The sequence below is a fragment of the Talpa occidentalis genome, unplaced genomic scaffold (genome assembly GCF_014898055.3).
Source record: "Talpa occidentalis isolate TD23 unplaced genomic scaffold, MPIMG_talOcc4v2.1 talOcc4.10, whole genome shotgun sequence".
Taxonomy (NCBI): Eukaryota; Metazoa; Chordata; class Mammalia; order Eulipotyphla; family Talpidae; genus Talpa; species Talpa occidentalis.
In genome coordinates, this window is record NW_023600993.1 from 44394955 (window position 1) to 44415461 (window position 20507).

Below are 20507 nucleotides of genomic sequence, written 5' to 3' on the forward strand. Positions count from 1 at the left end.
TCTGGAAGTAGCAAGAATCTCCCTCTCAAATTGATTTCAGTTTGGATTGGAGAGGCATTAGGATACTAGTGTCCAAAGTTGGCCGCTGTGGGAATCACTTGGCACCACTACTCTAGACCTACTAAATCAGAATTTCTGGCATGGGAGCCCAGAAACCTGCCCTTTCAACAAATCCTCCTGATGACACTGATGTGAAGCCCTGGTAAGGGACTACTGTGCTATAAAGGAGTGTTCTAAATATGAACGAATGTCTTTCTAAAAGGTCATTTGCAGATTGTTACCATCATATCTGCAAAACAAGTTGGATTTTGTCAAAACTAGGGACATAGAGTGCCTGACTGAAAATTATCCTGTTAAAACACTTCATATTCCAAGACCTCTCTCTAAACCTATTGGGATTTCCAGTCTTGGGCTTGGGAATCTATATTTTCTTTAAATGGCCCAGGGGGGATCCATAATAATATTATTCTCCCAAGTGGGTTCCATAACATTGAACCACTGGGGCTCATGGAAGAATGTTAGAATCTTACTTTTATGTTTTATCAATTAAAAGAAAGCCTTATTAATATTGGATATATACATGACTGTTGGTGTCTTCAGTGATCTGTATGCAAGGTAGTCACATGTCTGATATGGCAGGTATCCAGTGACATTGGGAATGCCAAATGCATAAGCATTCAATCGATTTCAGCAGATTGCAATTAGTTGCATTTTATGCATACCTATATAAGTGAAAATCTATATATTATGTTTGTAACTAAGCCACCACTCCCAAAATAGACAAATGTCTTAATCAACATTTTCACTGTTGGTCATCTTATGGGTAAAAATGAATGACCATGTGATTGGATCTGACTTAAAACTGGGCATGAAAATTAAAAATTATAAAAATAATGTGATGTGCTTCATGAAAGTGTGCTGTATATTATTAACCATCAGTCACACCTAAAATATATTTTGTAGATTATTACCAATTGGTAATGTAAAGATTAGGCTGATATTTTGAAAAATACCATTTATTTCCCCTTTACTGCATCCATTTTTTATTTCTGTTGGTGTGTGCTTTAGAATGACTGTGTTATATTATTTAGTACAGTAATGAAGAAATATAATTTATCAATTAAAAAAATAGTGGGGATACACACACACACACACACAAATTATACTATTGGGGTAGGCACCTGATTTAAAGAAGAGACCATTGTTTTGTAAAGAAAGAAATGGCCAGTTAACTCATGCCACACATTCATTTTAAACTTTCTTTAGATCATAGTCTCTTAAATCTATTTGCTCTTTCAGTTTTAATTCATTTGACAAAAAGATGTGTTAGTGCGCATGCTCTGGCTTTGATTTTTTTTTTTTCCTAAGGGTACATCAAACTCTTGACAGATATTTGAGTGTCATTTTTCTTGGTTTAATATAGACTGTATTCATATTTATAAATGTAATTGCTCTCCAAAGGAAATCAGTAATTTGTAAGCGATTATCTGTATTTTGAACTTCACTGCTTTGCTTTTAATATATTTAAGACTTCTCTAGCTCGTGCTTAATATTCGGAAGGCAGGAATTTGTTTGCTTTAAGAAAGATAAGCATGACATCTGTTTCACACCTGTGGTGTTGGGGACAAAAAGGGTGCAGTGAGTTATATTCAGGGCCCTTTGCCAGATCTTCAGGGAATGGTCTCCAGCCTGAAATTTCTTCTCATCTAAATGTAAACTAAAATACAGATGCCCCCCATATTTTCCCTCACCCCCAGGGTTTTTGAAGGGTCAGAGGCTCTAACTGGTGGTTAGATAATTTGGCTTCCTAGCTCTGCTGATTCTGCTGTTCATATCCTGAATTTTAAAAGCTTTCTGTTGAACATAAAAAACCTACAGCAACGTTTTCAAGTAGTAAGTGTATAACTTGGTGGATTTTGCATATAGGTATACCCTGTAACCACCATCCAAAGCAAGAGCTGAAACTTGTCCATCACCATTGACCTTTTTGTGCTGTCCCTTCCCAGTGCATGCCCTGACCTTTACCCCAAAGCTATCACTATGCTGACTTTGGTCCTTTTCTGTCCCCTTCTGCCTATCACCAAATTGCTGCTGATAGTGTAGTTCTTAAATGTATTAGAATATTGTTCTTGGAATGCTAACATTTCTACAGCTTCTCTAGCTCAGAACAAGGAAAAGACCTTCGGCACTTACAATCTTCCAATAAGCCTTCATTAGTATTCAAGGTATCCATTATTAATTAGCTACTATTTGGATTATGGTTTTATCCCTCCATTTGGTCTTTTCCAGTTGGTTTTTAAAGTATGTGTCACCTGTTGGGGGTAGCTTTTTAAGATAGTTTGCCTGCATACCCATTTGTGAGGATCAGTTGATATGATTTATTACTGTTTTCTGACCATGGGGCCAGGTAATTTTATGAAGAGAAAAGAATCGGGAGAGTCAGAGGCTCACGTAGGCACCTCAACTTTACCTGGTTGCCAGGGAAGACTGGAAGAGGGAAGAGACAAGCCTAATAGTGGAGTTTAAGGACAGTGCCTTGTCATGTGTTTCTGGAAGTTTGAATTCTTCCAGGTTTATGGAAATGGGAGCAAAAATAGGAATCCCTATTCTGTTTGTACCTTTAAAAATTACATTTCACAGTTTGATTGCATTTTTCTCTCAAGTATTAAGCATGCAGCAGGGCCTTCAAAGATGAAAGAGGAGTGGTTTCTGACACTATCCAGTGCTTCCATGGTAGAGTCATGTATGTTGCCAAGTAAATTTATAGGCAGGCTATAAAGGCTGGATTGCAGCATATATTAGGAGCAAAAAGGAGCCGCTGCCTCTGGCATTTAGAGACAGGCAGGTCAGGGGCTGGCTGCTCATTGGTCAGGAAATACTTCACCTAGCAAGTAACACTTAATTCGAGTCTTGAAACATGAGTAGGCGTTTTACAGGTAGAATTATATCTTAAGCTCCCTGCTTCTGGTTGTTCTGAATTGATACACTCACATCATAAATTGCTATTGTGGTTAATATTGTAATTAAGGCCCAATTATGTTTCAAGTATTAGTGGAATTGAGTCCACGCTTTTACTGCATTGCAAAATTTAAAGTGATAATTAATATAGGACTATTATTATAGCATTATGCTCATTTTAAAGATGACACCATAGTTACTTTTTTATATTTTGGATTCGAATTGCAAAATGTGTTAGATGAAAAGGTGCATGTGCAATAGATGTAGAGCTAAAATGGCTCAAATCACTAAGCCTAGGCATGTTAAGGAGAGAATAGCTTAATGCTTATTAAGCATCTAACACAGGCTACTCATTCTGCTTCTGTTTCACTTGACCACATCTGCTCTCATAGCAACCTTTAGTAACTAGATCCTATTATGCTTAATCCCATCTTATAACAGGCATAGAAAACTAAGACATGTGAAGTTCTCTGTTCATTTACTGCAACTGTCATAACAAAGTAGCAAAGACTAGGTGATGTAGAACAACAGGAATTTTCAGTTTCTTAGTTCTGGAGTCTAAAATTTTAAGGTCAAGGTGTTGACTGGGGTGGTTCATTATGTAGACTAAAAAAGAATCTGTTCAGTGCTTCTTAGTTAGCTTCTAGCAATTTGCTGGAAATCTCTGTCATTCCTTGACTCACAGATGCATCACTTGCCTCACATGATATTCTTCCTGTACGCCTTTGTGTCCAAATTTTTCCTTTCTATAAGAACACTGTCATATTGTATAAGAGCCCATTTTAATGACCTCATCCTAATTTACAAGGATCCTATTTCCAGATAAAGTCATATTCACAGGTACTGGTGTTTAGGACCACAGTATTTTGAGGGGGCACACAATTTGAAACATAACATTGCATATGCTTACCCAACTAGAAAGCAGTAGAGACAGGATTCAAACTCAAGTCCATGTGACTCTCCATTGCCCAAAGCAGTAACAACTGTGTCATCGTATGCTAGAGAAGTACATTCATATCAAAGTATAATGCACTTCTTAACACAGCAGTCAGTAGGTGAGCATTCTTGTCCAGACAGGATTGACTTGGAATATGATCTTCTAAGATGTATTAGTCCAGTTGTGATGGAATTGCAGGATTTTGATCTCTTCTGAGATGTTACAGGCTTCCTTCTGTGTGTGAGGATGTCTATTTAATATCTTAACCCTTAGTGCCCACATTTTTTTTTTGCTTTTTTTTTTAAAGATTTATTTATACATACAAGAACCAGGGCACACGCCAGAGGTGTTGCAGGGTGCGGTGAGAGGATTCACAATAGACAGAGTGAGGAACAGAACAGGTGGATCGACTGAAATATACTGCTAAGGGGAGCAGCGGGCGAGACAGAAGAAGTCTGCTGCGCCATGTGGGTCAACTCCCTGGTCGGAGAGCCAACTCAGGCTGCAGTGGCTGGCAATAGCTTAATAGTACTGTCTTTAACCCCTGCACCACCAGTGAGGCCCAAGCACCCACATTTTGGACTGGATAGTTCATTATTGCATCTTATGCCTTGTAGGATGTTTACTGGTATCCTAAGCCTCCTTCTTCTATATGCCAGTAGTGTCTCTCTCTTTATATGCCAAACAACCAAAAATGTTTCCAGACATTTGCCAAATACCTCTGGGGAGCCGCAGCTCCCCCATTAATGATTTTACTTACTATTTTGGGAGCTGTTTGCCATTGATAACAGGCTTTTTAAAAAAAAAAAAGCTTTACTTATTTATGCATGCAAGAACTGGGGTACAGACCAGAGGTATGGGGGTGAGAGGACCCACCAGAGACAGAGTGGGTAACAGAACAGGCAGATTGACCAAATTACACTGCTGAGGGAAGCAGCGGGCGAGACAGGAGAGGTCTGCTGCGCCATGTGGGTTCAATCGCTGGCCGAGGATCGAACTCGTGCTGCAGAGACTGTGAACAGCTTCATAGGTTGTGTCTTAACCCGTTGTGCCACCAGGGAGGCCCCTGATACCAGGCTTTTAATGGGCTTTTCTTCTTAGGAAAAGAGGATGGTTGACTTTGCTACCCCTGCAGGACAGTTTGTGAGATTTTTACCCTGATCTATGCAGTGAAAAAGCTTCGCCCTTCCCGGTGGACATTGTGGAGCATTATCAGGAAATTCTCCTCTAAGGGTCAACCACATCCTTCATCTCCAGTTTGTGCTGTTTCTTTTGTGCAAGAAGATGGAGGTGCATCCTCTTCTTCTGGAAGGCATGCTTCTTGGTGTGTGGAAATTATTGAGCCACTATGTTAAAAATACTTGAGGTGTAGGCATTTGAAGAAATAATGAAGCCCAATACTTTGACCTTTAGACCAGGAGGCTATTTTAAAATGGAATACAATGCTCTGAATAATAACATAACCCCTACTAGTGACAAGTCATGCAAATGTGTTTCTCGAAGCCTGCAAATCCCCAGGGAGCCAATCTTTCTCTACCCAATTCTGAAAACAGGATGGAAAATGGTGTTTGCCTAGCCGTAATTCTTTACATGAGCTGGTTATTTTCTTAACCTCGACTTAGTGACTTTGGAAGAGAAGATAAGTCACCTTATGATGGAGAGGGAGCTTGATCGTGCAGTGACATTTAGCTGTTTTGTTAGTGTCCAGGTAATATTTCCTATGGAGTCTTCTGGCCCTATGTCTTGCCCTGTGTTTATAGCTGTGAGAGTTTGTGTGTTGCGTATGTAGGCAGTGGCTATGTCATGCAGTATATATGGCTGGGACACCAGTAGGGAGCAGGGGTGAATTTAGAGCTCTTAACAGCATCTAGCAGATGGGTCAAAGCTTGAATTCTGACATAGTGAACAAGGTTCACTATTTTGTGGGCTGTCAACATTTAATAAAGTTTGTTAATTCATGTCATAGACATACCGTCTGGCTCCTGTTTAGCCTTTTTTTTTTTTTTTTAAGATTTACTTATTTATTTTTGCATAGAAGAACTGGAGTGTAGGCCAGAGGTGGGCGGATGAGCGGATTCACTAGAGACAGAGTGGGAAGCAGAGCAGGCGGATCCACTGGAATATACTGCTGAGGGGAGCAGCGGACGAAACATGAGAGGTCTGGTGCACCATGTGGGTCAGCTCCCTGGCCAGGTATCAAACTCGGGCCATCGTGGTGGGCCATCAAGGTGGTGGTGCTGAGAATTAACCCTTAGGCCACCAGGGAGCCCCCTCTTTTAGTCTTTCTTTGTGATTCTTGTCTTCTATTTGTTATTTCAAATATTTACAAAAAAAATTCTTCGCATTTACAAATTTTGCAATACATTGTTGAATACAAGTTGAAGCCACTGTTTCATCTCTATCTCTGCATTGCCATTTCTGATGTAACCACACTTTAATATCTTGTAGACTGTTCCAGCCTTTTCTCCCTTCCCTGTGTGTTTCCGTATTTTTTTCTCCTTTACTTGAAATGATCGTGTAAATAGTGTTCCTTAGCTTGCCTATTTAACTCGGTAACAGAATTAACATCATTCCTTTAATACCCGCATCATGTTACAGGGTATGTGTGCACCCTCATTTATTGAGTAACTCTTCTATTGATTGACAGTGAATTTGTCTACAGTATTTTGCTATAAAAAATAAAAGTGAAAATCATAATCAACAAACAACTATGAACCAGAGACACTCTATGAGGGGTGGGGGGCAGGGGGGAGAGGGATTGGGGTCAAAATAAGGGTGTTGCAATTGTATGGGGAATATAAAAATAAAATTAAAAAAAATCATCAACACAAAAAAAAAAATAAAAAAAATAATGCTTGTTGACCTCCCTAAAGCTCCCTCAAAACATCCATGACATAGTTAGAATTCCAATTAAAACAGCAGATTTTAAGCTCCTTTTTATATAAATTCTTCCTCATTAAGATTTTGTGTTGGAAATTTTGTGGACATGGTGACTGAAAGTCACATTTGGAGATAATGAACCAAGCTTCCTGGGTAGACTTCTGGGTGCATCTACTGTTATGTATTATAGGTTCAAGAGACAAAGTAAAGAGAATAAGTGCTTGAGCACAATTGTATTTAATATATAATTATTCTATGTTCTAGTATTAGCCAATCAAGATGGGTAATAAATGCAGCCTGTCAATAACATGGTTATTGACTAACACTGTCTTCTGTAGACTTGCCTTCATAAAGCCATAGCTTTGGTATTTTGTTTTATCCCCTCCCTTAAATTTGGTCTTTATTCCAAATTAAAAGTTTCCTGCTGAGATGTAGCTCTCAGAATCTTAAGGTGCTCTCATTAATAGAGTTATTAAGCCTATTGCAAACCAGCAAGGCATCCTCTGGCTTGCACCCAAAGCCTAGAAGACATTGCTTGGCTTTGTCTTAATGCTGAGATAACTGGATTGATGATGGCTGACTGTTGAGAGCAATGATGGGTTTTTTCTTTCTTTAAATCTCAGTATGCATTTAAATGAAGGGTGGAAGAATGGATTGTTGTTTAATAACATGAGTATCTTAAAATGTTATAGAATCTAGGTGATGATATACAGGTGTTTACAGTAATATTCCTTCAACTTTGCTCTTGTGTTTGATTTTTTTTTTCCATAACAAATCATTGGGGCAGTGAAGGAATATGAAACAGAATGAGAAAATCTAATCAACATAGGATTTGATCTAAAGTCATACAGTGAATGAATTCAGTACCAAGTAGTGAGTTGAAAAGGACATCTATTTTTGAAAAGAAGTTTTATATAATAATTAACAATAATTAGAGCAACAACAGGGAAGATAATGTTAATATCATGCTGTAACTTTTGTGGCATTCTTATTTTCTTTAAGTGTTTAATCCTTACACCAAACCTATGAGGCTCTATTCAATCATCAAACCACTTTTAAGTCATCATCATCTAAACAAACATAATAACATGATTTCCCTTTTCTGTGTTTGGAAATGTGTACCAAGAAATAGTAATTTTCCCGTGACTTTAGTACCAGATAAAACAGTTAGGACTTTCATTTTCTAATCTTGTCTTTGCTGCTTTGTCATGTATTTGCTATGATTGTAGGATTGTGAAATTCAGAATTGTACTCTGAGAATTCATTGAAGGAGGGAATCATTCAGCCAAAAATATTTTAAATTATCATCAAAGCAGTGATGGTGGCAGAGCTCTGGTCTCCTCACCACTAAGGCCTTCTACCACCTCCAAAAAGCTTCTCCCCAAATCATTCCTTTCAAGTCCTACTCAGTCCATAAGCATATCTGGTGCTTTGCCTAGCTTTGGGCAGTCTTGTTCTTCTCCCTAACTGATTGCTGCCTTTCTAACCTAAAGTATGGTCTGGGAAAATTAGTACTTTGTGTTTCTAGATATGTACTCTGTAATTTTAATTCTCATCTGCAAGGCAGGTGAGAATCTCTAAGTCTAGTTGAACATACTTTTCAACAAAGTGGCTATGTGATGATTGGATAGTTTGTGTAAATGTGAAACCATAGTTCAATCTTTTCTTTCTTTTTTGTTCTCCCTCCTTTGAAGTGTTAGTAAGCTGGAATAGTTATATGTTTCATTGTAGGCAGAAATAAATGAAGAGTGAATTGTGTCAAAGTGAGATCATGAAAATAGCAGGATCATAGCCTGTGTGAGGTGATGCTGTCAGGAGGGACTGATGGATTCATTTCTTTGGAGCAGTTTGCTGATGAGGCTGGTCTTCTGAGTTGGGTCCCCAAATGGATCCATTAGCTTCACCACCTCCCTCTGCAGCAGTGGTGAGGATTTTGGTTTTGTTCTTTTTCAATTTTTTCTTTCCTCTTTTTCTTATTTTAAAGGAAAAGATTTCCCCCAGATGAACTATCATTTAGAGCCAGCAAGTATGTTAAACAATTTCAGTAAAACAAACCACCTTTTTTGGCCCCTAACCAATCTAAGTCCCCTCCCTAGAGAAAATCACCTTTTCTAGTTTGTATTATTTTACAGAGCCTTTCCTTCCCATTCTTTAGTTCTGTACATCTGTGGACCTACATGCACAATACAGAAGTATTTTGTTGTATGAGATTTTTTAAAGTTAAGTATATATTTATTTTGGGTCTTTCTCTGATGACAGTATACCTTCAGGAACTTTAAATGGCAGTGACTATTGGTCAATTTCTTTATTTCCCTCCATAGGGGAACATTTTCTATTTTTTATGCATGTCATTATTCCCTCCCCCCATACCTTCAATGGTGAGGCAATGTATATTTGTAACACTTGTGGCAAAGCTCTAATTTTCTGAATAAAGAGCCTCCTTAAGTTATACAAAGGAAAATTATAAGGAAAAAAAGAGTAAAGCTCCTCATTCTTATTGATTGCTAGGAAAATTGAAAATGAGAACAGAAGTGTCCATCCAATGCATGAAAAATAAAAAGGATCCATAAATCCAGTGTCAGCGAGGTGTAGGAAAATTGGTATTCTCCTGCACTGCTGACTAGAATGTAAAAGGTGTGTGTCCTTTCAGGAGATGGTCTGAGCTGCTTCTAGGTATCTGTCTTAAAGAAAGGATTTTGTGCTTTTAGGGGCATGTTCACATATTTTTTGTAGTTGTGATTCTTAACCTTTTTAGCTTGCAGAGACCTTGAATGTTTTTGAGATAACCTTAGACCATGTGAAACTAGGACTGAAAATGTGTCTTGGAAAGTTATAGTGTGTGGTTAAAAGTGCAGCCGTGAGGGTTCATCTCATGAAAAGCAATAGACACTAACCAGTGCACACAGGTATAGCTGTGTGCACTGTGTATTTCAGCAGCTGTGCAGCCCTTCTGGAACCTAAATCCATAGCTCCACAAATTTGTGTTCCCTCATCTACTCAGTTGTTGTCTGTAAAAATGAGAGAGAATGTGAGTGAGCACTTGCTCTCCTGTAAGACAAGTAATTTCCGCTCATTTATTATACTCATTTAATGAGTGCCTACTGTATACTTAGGCCAGGGATCAACACCACCTAGAGACAGAAATGCTAGCATACTGTATCCAGAAGATTCCATTGAAGGGAACCTTCAATAAAGTTAAGCTGATGACCTTAGGAGCAGAAAAGTGTTTTTGTTTGTTTGTTTGTTTAAATATATTTATTTATTTTGTATATTCTATATATTTACATATAGTTTGTATGTTTTTATATTTTTTAATTTTTTTTAATTTTTATATTCCCCATACAATTGCACCCCCCCTTATTTTGACCACAATCCCTCCTTTTAACACCCCCCCATAGTGTGTCTCTGGTTTATAGTTGTTTGTTGATTTTGATTTTTTCTTTCTTATTGTTATTCTTTTCCCTGGTCCCTTATTTAGGTTCTCTAAATTCCTGCTATGAGTGAGACCATCTGGTATTTTTCTTTTTCTTTCTGGCTTATTTCGCTGAGCATGATCCCTTCCAGCTCCATCCATGTTGCTGCAAACTGCATGTGTTTATCTTTTTTGATTGCTGAGTAATATTCCATGGTGTATATGTACCATATCTTCTTGATCCAGTCATCTATTTTTGGGCATTTGGGTTGTTTCCACAGCTTAGCTATTGTAAATAGTGCTGCTAAAAAAATAGGGGGATTAATGTTTCTGTGTCCTTTGGGTAAATATCTAGGAGTGGAATTGCTGGATTGTATGGAAGCTCTATCTTTAGTAGGTCGAGGAATCTCCACACAGCTTTCCATAGTGGTAGGACCAGTTTTTACTCCCAGCAGCAATGCAGGAGAGTTCCTTTTTCTCCACATCCTCGCCAACATTTGTTGTTGCTAGCTTTTTTTTTAATATGTGCCATTCTCACTGGTGTGAGATGGTATCTCATTGTAGCTTTGATTTGCATTTCCCTGATTACAAGTGAAGTTGAACATTTTTTCATATGCCTGTTGGCCATTTGCCTTTCCTCTTTGGAGAAGTTTCTTTTTAGCTCTTCTGCCCATTTTTTGACTGGATTATTTTCTTTATTTTTGTTGAGTCTCCTCAGCTCTTTGTAGATTTTTGTGATCAGTCCTTTATCATTAGTGTTGTGTGTAAAAATCTGCTCCCACTTGGTGGGGTTTCTCTTTGTTTTGGTTGTTGTCTTTTTTTGCTGTGCAGAAGCTCTTTAATTTGATATAGTCCCAGCTGTTTATCTTTGCCTTCACTATCACTGCTTTGGGTGATGTGTCTGTAAAGATGTCTTTGAAGTACATGTCATGTTGTGTTTCGCCTGTGTTTCCTTCTTTATATTTTATGGTTTCAGGTCTTATGTCTAGTTCTTTAATCCATTTTGAGTTGGTTTTTGTGCATGGTGTGAGGTAGTAGTCATGTTTCATTCTTTTGCATGTAGCGACCCAGTTTGCAGAAAACTGTTTTAAGGAATAAATCTTCTCGACCATTTGACCCAGTTAATCTTAAAAATACTTCACTGTGGAGATTGTCCCAAGGATACTGGAGGGTATTTTTCTGGTTTATAGATCTCAAAAGCATTTGGGAAACATCCAGTTTGTCTTTGCCTGTGTGTTCTCAGAACTGTTTTACATAAACCTTTTACTTACGGAGACTCTGATTTGCCAGTTTTTAGCTGTACAGGGCAAATGCAGTTTTCTGGATAAAATAGCATAACTTGCCTTTGTGTACAAGTTTTCTCGTAGGCTTCTGGTTGGGAAAAAAAAAAAAAGAGTGTATGCAACCAACTCTGGACTTGCATTAATTTTATTTAGCTTAATCGCAAATTCTTGGCACAATCATTTCCTAAAATCTATTATGAGGTTGAAAATACAATATCAGAAGTGAGCAAAGAATTGTAATGGGAACTTTGGGTGAGTAAGTAACAAATAAACTATATTTCAGGTTCCTTGTATTTCAAAACAGGAGACATATTGCTGATCCCTGGATGGTTTTGAATGATTTATAACCTTTTATTTGTGGTTGAGTGTTGCAGTCTATGTTGTCATGGAAATTCTATTGAATTTATAGGCCCATTTATCCAAAATGATTTTCCAGACTTCATTTCATGGTGAATCATGTGGCTGTTACTCCCAAGTACGAAGCAATTTCTTAAAAGTTTCATATTACAAAGAGCACAAACACTATAGTGGTTATTTTTGTGTTTTTTGAAATACAAATGAGTTCCAGATGCACCTAAGGATACCCTCCCCATCCACTGTGTCCAAGGTGTTCAGCTCCACTGCATTTCAGAACCAGCCTTATATATAAAATGGCTATGCAAGCAAGGAAAGATTGTTTTTAATAGAAAAGAAAGCTATTACACTAAATCCAAAAATCGGTCAAAGTGGTCTTTTAGTTACTGTTGTGTGGGTAAAGCACAAAACTGCTCTCCCAGTCCCTGCGCCCCCCCCCCTTGTAACTGACTCATTCCTTCCTCCCTGCCTTAAAGTTCAGTAGTAGTGGGAAAGGAACAGGGAAACTCACTGCTTTACCCTATCCACAGACTAAGTTTCATGTGACAGTGGGTGTAGAAAAAGGTTTCTGTCCCTCAACACTATTGACATTTTGGGCAGGGTGATTTTTTGCTGAGGGAGGAGCACTAGCTGTGCATTGTAGGGTATTTAGCATTGTCTCTTGGCCTCACCCACAAGAAGCCAAATAGCACCCTTTCCAGTGATGACAACCAAAAGTGTCTAAAGACATGGCCAGGTTTATTTGACATCCAAAATCATACCTGGTTGAGGTCCATTGCTCAGGAAAATTGTTGATAGAATCCTAGAGATGACAGTTGGGTAGTCCTCAGTGCTGATGGGAAATCTGTTCGGGATGTTGTGTGGAGAGGATATTGTCTGTGCAGGATCTGAAGTCAGATCCCTGGGTTTGAATCTTAGCTTTATCACATAGGCAAGATCTAAAATCTTAGCCTTAGTTTTCTTTAGTATAAAATAAAGAAAACCAGGGACCTACCTACTGGCACAAGGGGTTAAGTCTCTCAGCACTATCAAGCTATTGGCAGCCACTGCAGCACAAGATTGATCCCTGGCCAGGGAGCTAACCCACATGGTGCAGCAGATTTCTCCTGTCTCTCCCACTGCTCCTCTCAGCAGTGCATTTCAGTAGATTCACCTGTTCTGTTCCCCACTCTGTCTCTGGTGAATCCTCTCACCCCCCACACCTCTGGCCTATACCCCAGCTCTTGTATGCATAAATAAATAAAATAAATCTTTTTAAAAATTTAAATAAAATGAGGAAAAGCATAGTACTTACCCACATAAAGTGACTATAATGATTAAAAGAATTCATGTCAGGTCTTGTAGGAATTGGCTATATCAAAGCAGCCCTTGTGGAGTGTTTTATGGACATGCTACCTCTCGGCTTCATTTGCAGTGTCTGCCTCCAGGGACAGGTGGAAAGAAACAGTGCTTGGTCCATGTAATTTTCATTTGGTCCTAGGCTGCTGTGATTCTACGCATCCAGGGACTGTCAACTTGCTGTATCAGACATTCTTCTCTAGTCTTACCCTCAGGTTTAGAGCAGCCTCTATCAAATCAAATGGATGCAAGGGAGGGAAGCAGACTGGGCTCTGCTGCACTGTTATATGAGATTATATTTTTGCTTATCCCAGTTGCAAAAGTATAGCGTTCCACTAATTCTCTTCACTTGTTGAAATATACAAAGAATTATAATAGACAAATGAAAATTCACAAATAATAAGTTACAGCTGAACAGATTTTCATACACTCATGACCAGGCTCTAGATTAGGAAAGAGCATTTATTGGTACCCCCAGAATCTTTCTTTCAGTTATTACAACTCCCCAAGGGGTAACCACAGCTTTGGCTTCTAACTGCCTGAATTTTTCCTACTTTGTACTTCATTTAAGTGGAATCGCAGGTTGTAGCTTTTTTTATTTATTTATTTATTTATTTATTTATTTATTTATTTATTTATTTATTTATGGTCCCTGGTTTATTTGACTAAGCATCATTTGTGAGATTGCCCATATTGTTACCTAGATTATCGCTATCATTCCAGTGCATTTTATCACTATTCCATTGTGTGACCATCTCATAATTTGTTTATGCACTCCAAAATTGATTGGCATTTCCATAGGTTTCAGTTCAGGACTATTGTAAATAATTTTCACTAATTCATGTTTATTTTTCCTTTCTTTTCCAACCTCGACCACCTTTTTAATTTTTAAAGACATGAAGTCAATCACTTGGGGCCTACAGTTGGCCAGACATTGGGCTTATTTAATCCTTACTCCAACACTTGACATATTTTTTATTCTTGGTTTACTCATTGGGACAGCAAGACTCAAAGCAAGCAACTAAGTTCAACCATGTCATGCAGCTATTACATGGGGGAGCTGTAGCTTACTGCCCTCTTCCTGAGTGACATGACAGGTGGTCTTTCCAACATACAGCCAGGTGCTGATGCTACCTCACTTGGGCCCAGCCTTGTTTTGAACTATGAGAAATAACTCATGAATCATGCACAATAAATCCCTAAGAAACTCAGCTTACTATAAGCAAGAGCCAGAACTTTTCCCTACTAGAAAGTAGAAAAATTAAATATTTGGCTAATAAGATGCATCATCAAACCAGAAATTCCAAAAATAAGCTAATAAAATGACTTAGAATGGCATAAACATGTTATACACAGAGACTTCTAGAAGGGATCCCAAAAGCATCCCAGCACCTGATTGTATGTGAGTCTCAAAGCCCTAGTGTGCTCTTCGGGATCTTCTGCACCAAAATCTTGGATCCCTGCTGTTAAATAGTTGAAGATAATTCCATGTTATAGGGCAAGTGAAAAAAGGAAATAATTAAGGATTAGTGCACTCTGTGATTAATGATATTGTATAAAGCAAACTTTTCAGAATGTTTATTTAAATGCTACCTTGCCTGCAAGGATGCTGAGTACCTGCTATTCTTTGGCGCACAGTTCTAAAAATATTCTTCCAATGAAGGCTGTGCGAAGCCCCCATGCAGGTTTCTTTGCTACACCTTGCAGCATGTCTCATTGGGATGTTGACTGGCCTGTGGAAAGGATATCTTTTCACTGTACACATCCCTTTTGATTATAGAGATAGGAAATATAAAAAATGAGCCCTGTTTAGTTTGTTCTTAGTTTCCCAAAGCATATGTAGTGAATCTTTATTGCAGTGATCCCATGAGGTATCATGCCTGTTTGACAGAGGAGGACACTGAGCCATAGAGATCTCAAGTGCCCTGAGTCTACAAATCAGATCTCAATGTATAGCGCAAGCTCATTGATCTGCATTTAATAACACCCAGTTGTGTTGTCTACCAATGTCACGGACATTTTTCTGTAAGCCACAGGGCAAATTGGGTTGTAGCAAGGGAAAGCAGTTTGCAAAGTAACTGGGTTGGGTTGCAGAATGGTTTTATGAAGTGATACACAGGCACATATTTCTGTGTATCTTTGTTTAAAATGAGTTATGGCCTTTCAGAGTGTATTAAGGTGTTCCAGAGAAATAGAAACTATAAGATCAGTGTGTGTGTATATGTCCCGGGTGGGGGATGGGTGAGGGGAGGGAGGGAGGGAGGGGGAGAGAGAGAGAGAGAGAGAGAGGAGAGAGAGAAACTGTTTCTAATGTTGACTCACTTATCTGCACCTTGATAGATTGAAGCCATTGGCTGGCCAATGAACTTGCAAGTGCAGGTCATGCGCTATACACGAGGGACAAGTTTTTTGCTAACACCGCAAGGATCTCTGGGCCTGATGAGTGGCGTTTGATAGTAAATCTTGCTACAAGTAAAGAAAATAAAAGGGGCAAGGCCTCCCTGGTGGCCCAAGGGTAAGTCTCAGCACTGTCACCACCATGGCCGGAGTGCAATCCCCTACCAGGGAGAAAACCCACCTATGGCATGGCAAACTTCTCCTGTCTCGCCCACTACTCCCCTTAGCAGTGCATTTGTAGAGCAAATGGGAAATTCTGATAAGAGTTCATGTTGATGGAGTCTTGGGACCAAAGGCTAGAAACTCAGGCAGAATTTCTGTGTTGCAGTCTGGAGGCAGAACCCCTTCCTCCTTTTCAGTTGTTCGAATGAGACCCACTGCTTTGTGTGGAGTAATCTGCTTTACTTTCTATTGATTTAAAAAGTAATTGTCGGGTATATATTCAATGGAATACTACTCTGCTGTTTTAAAAGATGAAATATTGCCTTTGGGGACAAAATGGATAGACCTTGAGGTGATTCTGTTAAGTGAAATAAGTCAGAAAGTGAAGGATGAGTATTGGATGGTTTCACTTCTCTGTGGAGTATAAATAACAAACAAACAAACAAACAAAAAAAAAAACCATATACTGGCAAAGCACAGCAGAAACAATTCTTAGACTTTGTGAAAAATATACTGTTTACCAGATTGGGGGAAACTATTCATTACTTTATACTTCTTTGTGATACACTTACCTACAGCTCAACTTTGACATTCAATAAAAAGACTAACCTTATCACAATATTAATATTTCAGTCTTCTCAAGTATAAACTGTGTCTACATCTGTCATAGTGACTTACACATAATAGTTATTAAGCTTTTTTTTGCCTTTTGCCTTTTGGAATGAAGCATACTGATTAAGACCTTGAATTCTAGCAAGTTTCTATCCCAATCCAACTCTCTCTTCCTTAAGATCTTTGTAAATGTGAGGAACTCTTAGTTTCTTTGGTTGTAAAGTGGGGGGGGGGTCCCTGTGGTATCTACCTCAGCAAGTGTTCTGAAAGTCCAACACCCAGCACACCTTACATACTCACTGTAATGTTTGAAAAAGGGCAACATTGATAAAATATATAAAGCTCAAGTGTTACTTTATATTCATTCAACTTAACATGAATAGTGATACAAATTGGAAACTAGCAATATACATAGTTTTTAAATGAGATTGTATGGGGCCTCCCTGGTGGCACAGGGGGTTAAGCACAGCACTGTGAAGCTATCCACAGCCACTGGAGCACAAGTTCAAATCCCAGGCCAACCAGGGAGCTACCCCCGTGGCCCAGCAGACCTCTCCTGTCTCTCCCACTGACTGTATTTCAGTCAGTCTGCCTGTTCTGTTCCCTCACTCTGTCTCTGGTGAATCCTCTCACCCCCAGTATCTCTGGCCTGTACCCCAGTACTTGTATGCATAAATAAATATTTTAAAAAATCAGATTGTAACTAGAGTCATTTTAAAATACACGTGGGGAAAAACTGAGCTATATAGGAGAAAGAGAAAGCTAAGTAGACATCTTGTTATGAGTCTGTATACATGGTGCTAGTTCATATACCACTAGGGCACTGACCATGTCAACTCTTTGCTGGGTGTACCCATTTCATCTCCTTCCCATTACTTGGTAGTGTTGTCATACTTGCACGCAGTGTTTTTCATGGCTATTTGTTAACACTTGCTATTGGTCAGGGGTGGGGCTTTTCCTCCTTGTAAAATTCTGTTTTCCAAATATCAGGTTATGCCAAGAGATATTCTGTGTTATTTATCACTTTGATCTAGCTGGAGAAATGCCTGAAGTCTTTTCCATTCCAGCCCTTCTGCAAGGTGAAATTGGATGATCCATCCAGGCTGTGATTCTTACTCATGAATTTGAAAAATATATTTAGAACTGACCCCTTCATTGTGCCCTGATCCACATAGTCTACCAGTTACTTTGTAGTTGAGCTTCATGTAGTTTGTTTTTATATCTTCCTGGCTCTCTACATGGTGGAAGGACATTCATTTATATGAGGTCAATCCAACTTCCTTTCCTTTGTAAAGAGGGTACTGGCTGGAATAGGTTCAGAGTCTTAAGCTATGTAGTTTTCTTGAAGAACTAAAGTGTTCTAATATGAAGCATATTTGGAAAATACTGAGTTAAAATTATTATGTCTTCAAATACCATTCCTAACTAAAAAGAACCAGGGCTCTCTCACGAAATGGCCAATTTTAGGACTGGCTCTGAGAAAATACAAGATGAGCCTAGAGTATCTGTGCCAGCTAATAAGGAGAGCCTAAAAAAATAGAAAATGATGGCAACATAAGAGAATGATACAGGAATTCATTTGAAGAGTCTCCTAGAGGGTAAATTGAAGACAGTTTGAGCACCAAAATAAATAGGAGTAATGGGTTACAATCCACCAGAAAAAAATATCAAAAATAAATAAGCCCGCACGAGTATGAATGAATGAATGAATGAATGAACGTACTGTGTTGGAGGAAAGGTTATTCCTTCTACTAGAATGCCACTAGTGAGAATAGAAGAGATGATGGAGTTAAAAAATTATCAATGGATACTAAAACTCGTAGGTGAAAGTTGGATGAAGAATGGACATTTGTGTAATCTCAGAACATCTCCCTGAAAAGTACTTTTTAATCAGAAGACAAAAATCAGTAGTTACAGAGTGGAGAAGCCTGGCAGACATCATCTTAAATGATGTTTTTAAATGGTCAGTTTAACCACCTGTAATATTAGAATAAACCATACACCTTACTCCCTGGTATGGCGCACTGTGAGGATACTACATTGCTACTCCAGTAACCTACCCCAGGGCAATGCTGGAATCTAATCATGAGAAACCAAGTGACAAAACCAGATGCTGCATAAAAACTGATCCACACACTTCAAACTGTCAAAAGAGAGAAAGACTGGATAACCATTCCTGATGACAGTGGGCGTGAGAGGAGTCAGTATAAAAAGATAGGGCAATCAAGTGCAAAGTTTGATTATAAATTGGGTTCCTGGACTGAGAACTAAACCGAAATGATAATGGATTTTATTTGGGCACTTGCAAAAATTAGAAAATGGACTATGAAGGAGATGCTAGTATTATGTTAATGTGAGATTTACTAATTTTATTTTGTTTTATTTATATGTATATTTTATTTATACAAGCACTGGGTACAGTCAGAAGCACGGGAGGGTGAGAGAATTCACCAGAGCCAGAGCGGGGAGCAGAGCAGGCAGAAGGACCAAAGCACACTGCTGAGGGGAGCAGCGGGCGGCAGGAGAGGTCTGCGCGCCATGTGGGACCCTCCTCTGGTGGCCGGAGAGCAGCCGGGAATCGAACCAGTGCTGCAGAAGCTGCGGGCAGCCTCGCAACCCAGCGCTAAACCACTGCGCCACCGGGGAGAACCAGATTTACTAATTTTAATAGTTGTACTGTGGTTATATAGGAGAATGTCCTGATTCTTAAATATTTTACACTTAAGTATTTTGTAGTAAAGGGGCAAGTTCTTTCCTCACTGTGAAGTGATGTAGAAAAAAAAGTGTGTGTGAGTGTGTGTGTGTGTGTGTGTGTGTGTGTGTTTGCAGATAAAGTGATAGAGAGGATGCAAATAGAGTAAAATGTAAGTAATTGTTAGTACTGGGTAAAGAATATATGGAATTAGCTAATAGATATCTTTATTGCTCAGTTTTCCAGATTGTTTCTTTACCTTATGTGTAAACATGATTTTTTTTAGGAGTATTGGCATACTTAGAACACAATTTAGATTCACATTATTAGAAACAACACACTTGCAGATGTTGAAGGGATGGCTCAAGGTTTTTCTCTTGAGAGCAGATTTAGAAGATTTTGGGGCTCCTCAAGAAACTCAGTAGCTACCCGAAAAACTTCCAATAATACTTTTTGGAAAATAGCTTTCCTGCCTCTGCCTAAATTTGTCTCATCAACAATAACAGGAAAAAAAAACATTTTAAATTCCTCAGCAAAACTCCATCTACTTATTTATTCTCATATTTAAGATAGCTTCAAAAGTTAATATAACTCACTAGACAGCTTGAAAGAAATAGCAAGGAAAATGGATATTTCAGATCTATGCTTCTAGTTTCATTATGAGATACTGTATTATCCTTATGGGTGGAGCCATGACTAAAAGATATTTCCTAAAAATGAATTTCTTCACCCAGTTGTGAATGAAAATGCTCTTGAAGAGGTCTTAAAGTATTCTGTATCATACACCATTCAGGTGATGCATTAAACAATGTCACCCCTGTTCATGGACTGAAGAATAAGAAATCCTCCTGTGAATTTACTTAATTTAAGGGCTTGGGTTTTAAAGGGAAAGTGAAGTGTAATTTCATGAATAGACTAGTGTGGAGTTTCTTTCTTGAATTAGTAGCATTGTACCCAAAGCAGTTCACCTAGTATTAAATTGTTTTAATCTGCACCTCATTAAATGGATTTTTCCCAATGTAAATTCATGATGTCTAAAGCTGTCCAATCCTAAAGGCAACACATTTGTAAGAAGCTGCCAGAATCAGTGGGGATTCATATTCTAAGAAAAACAGTTCTTTTTAAGAGCAAAAAATCTACCTATCCTTCTCATATCCACTTGAGTTACCTGACTTTTCCTAGAAAGTATCCTGATTTGGACTTTCTGATTTCACTCTTTAAAAACATTTTTTTCTAAACATTGTAAGCAGGATCTGTTTGCCTTTTGTCCTGCTCTTCAGCTAGTCTCTCTCTCTGACTTAGCTCTTATCCCTGCTGAGAATTTGCCATTCAGTATCAGATCTCCTAACTCCATCTGGGATATAGTTGTTCAGCCCACTAAAGAAAATGTCATCATGTCATTGGGAAAAGTGGGGAAATGGAAGTGATGGAAGAGAAATAATACAAGAAATTTTATTTTTCTACGAAGAGGAGGGTCATTCT

The 20507-nt window shown here is 38.5% G+C and overlaps 1 protein-coding gene, 1 long non-coding RNA gene and 1 other non-coding gene across 6 annotated transcripts in view; 2 read left to right on the forward strand and 1 right to left on the reverse strand.

Moving 5' to 3' along the window:
• LOC119230696 (uncharacterized) overlaps positions 1-12648 on the reverse strand; it is a 72354-nt gene extending 59706 nt beyond the window's left edge. Inside the window, exons 1-2 of one of the 2 annotated variants that reach the window (XR_008551862.1) lie at positions 12586-12648; positions 3869-4129 (exon numbers count right to left, since the gene is read on the reverse strand). This is a non-coding gene — a long non-coding RNA (uncharacterized LOC119230696). The remainder of the gene's footprint in view (positions 1-3868; positions 4130-12585) is intronic. The other variant, XR_005121796.2, reaches the window with a different exon arrangement.
• Positions 1-20507, forward strand: part of PTPRG (protein tyrosine phosphatase receptor type G) — a 671624-nt gene that overhangs the window by 451042 nt on the left and 200075 nt on the right. The window lies entirely within an intron of this gene.
• On the forward strand, positions 15488-15636 carry LOC119237750 (small nucleolar RNA SNORA62/SNORA6 family). The gene has a single exon (XR_005123396.1). It is a non-coding gene; the product is annotated as a small nucleolar RNA SNORA62/SNORA6 family (small nucleolar RNA).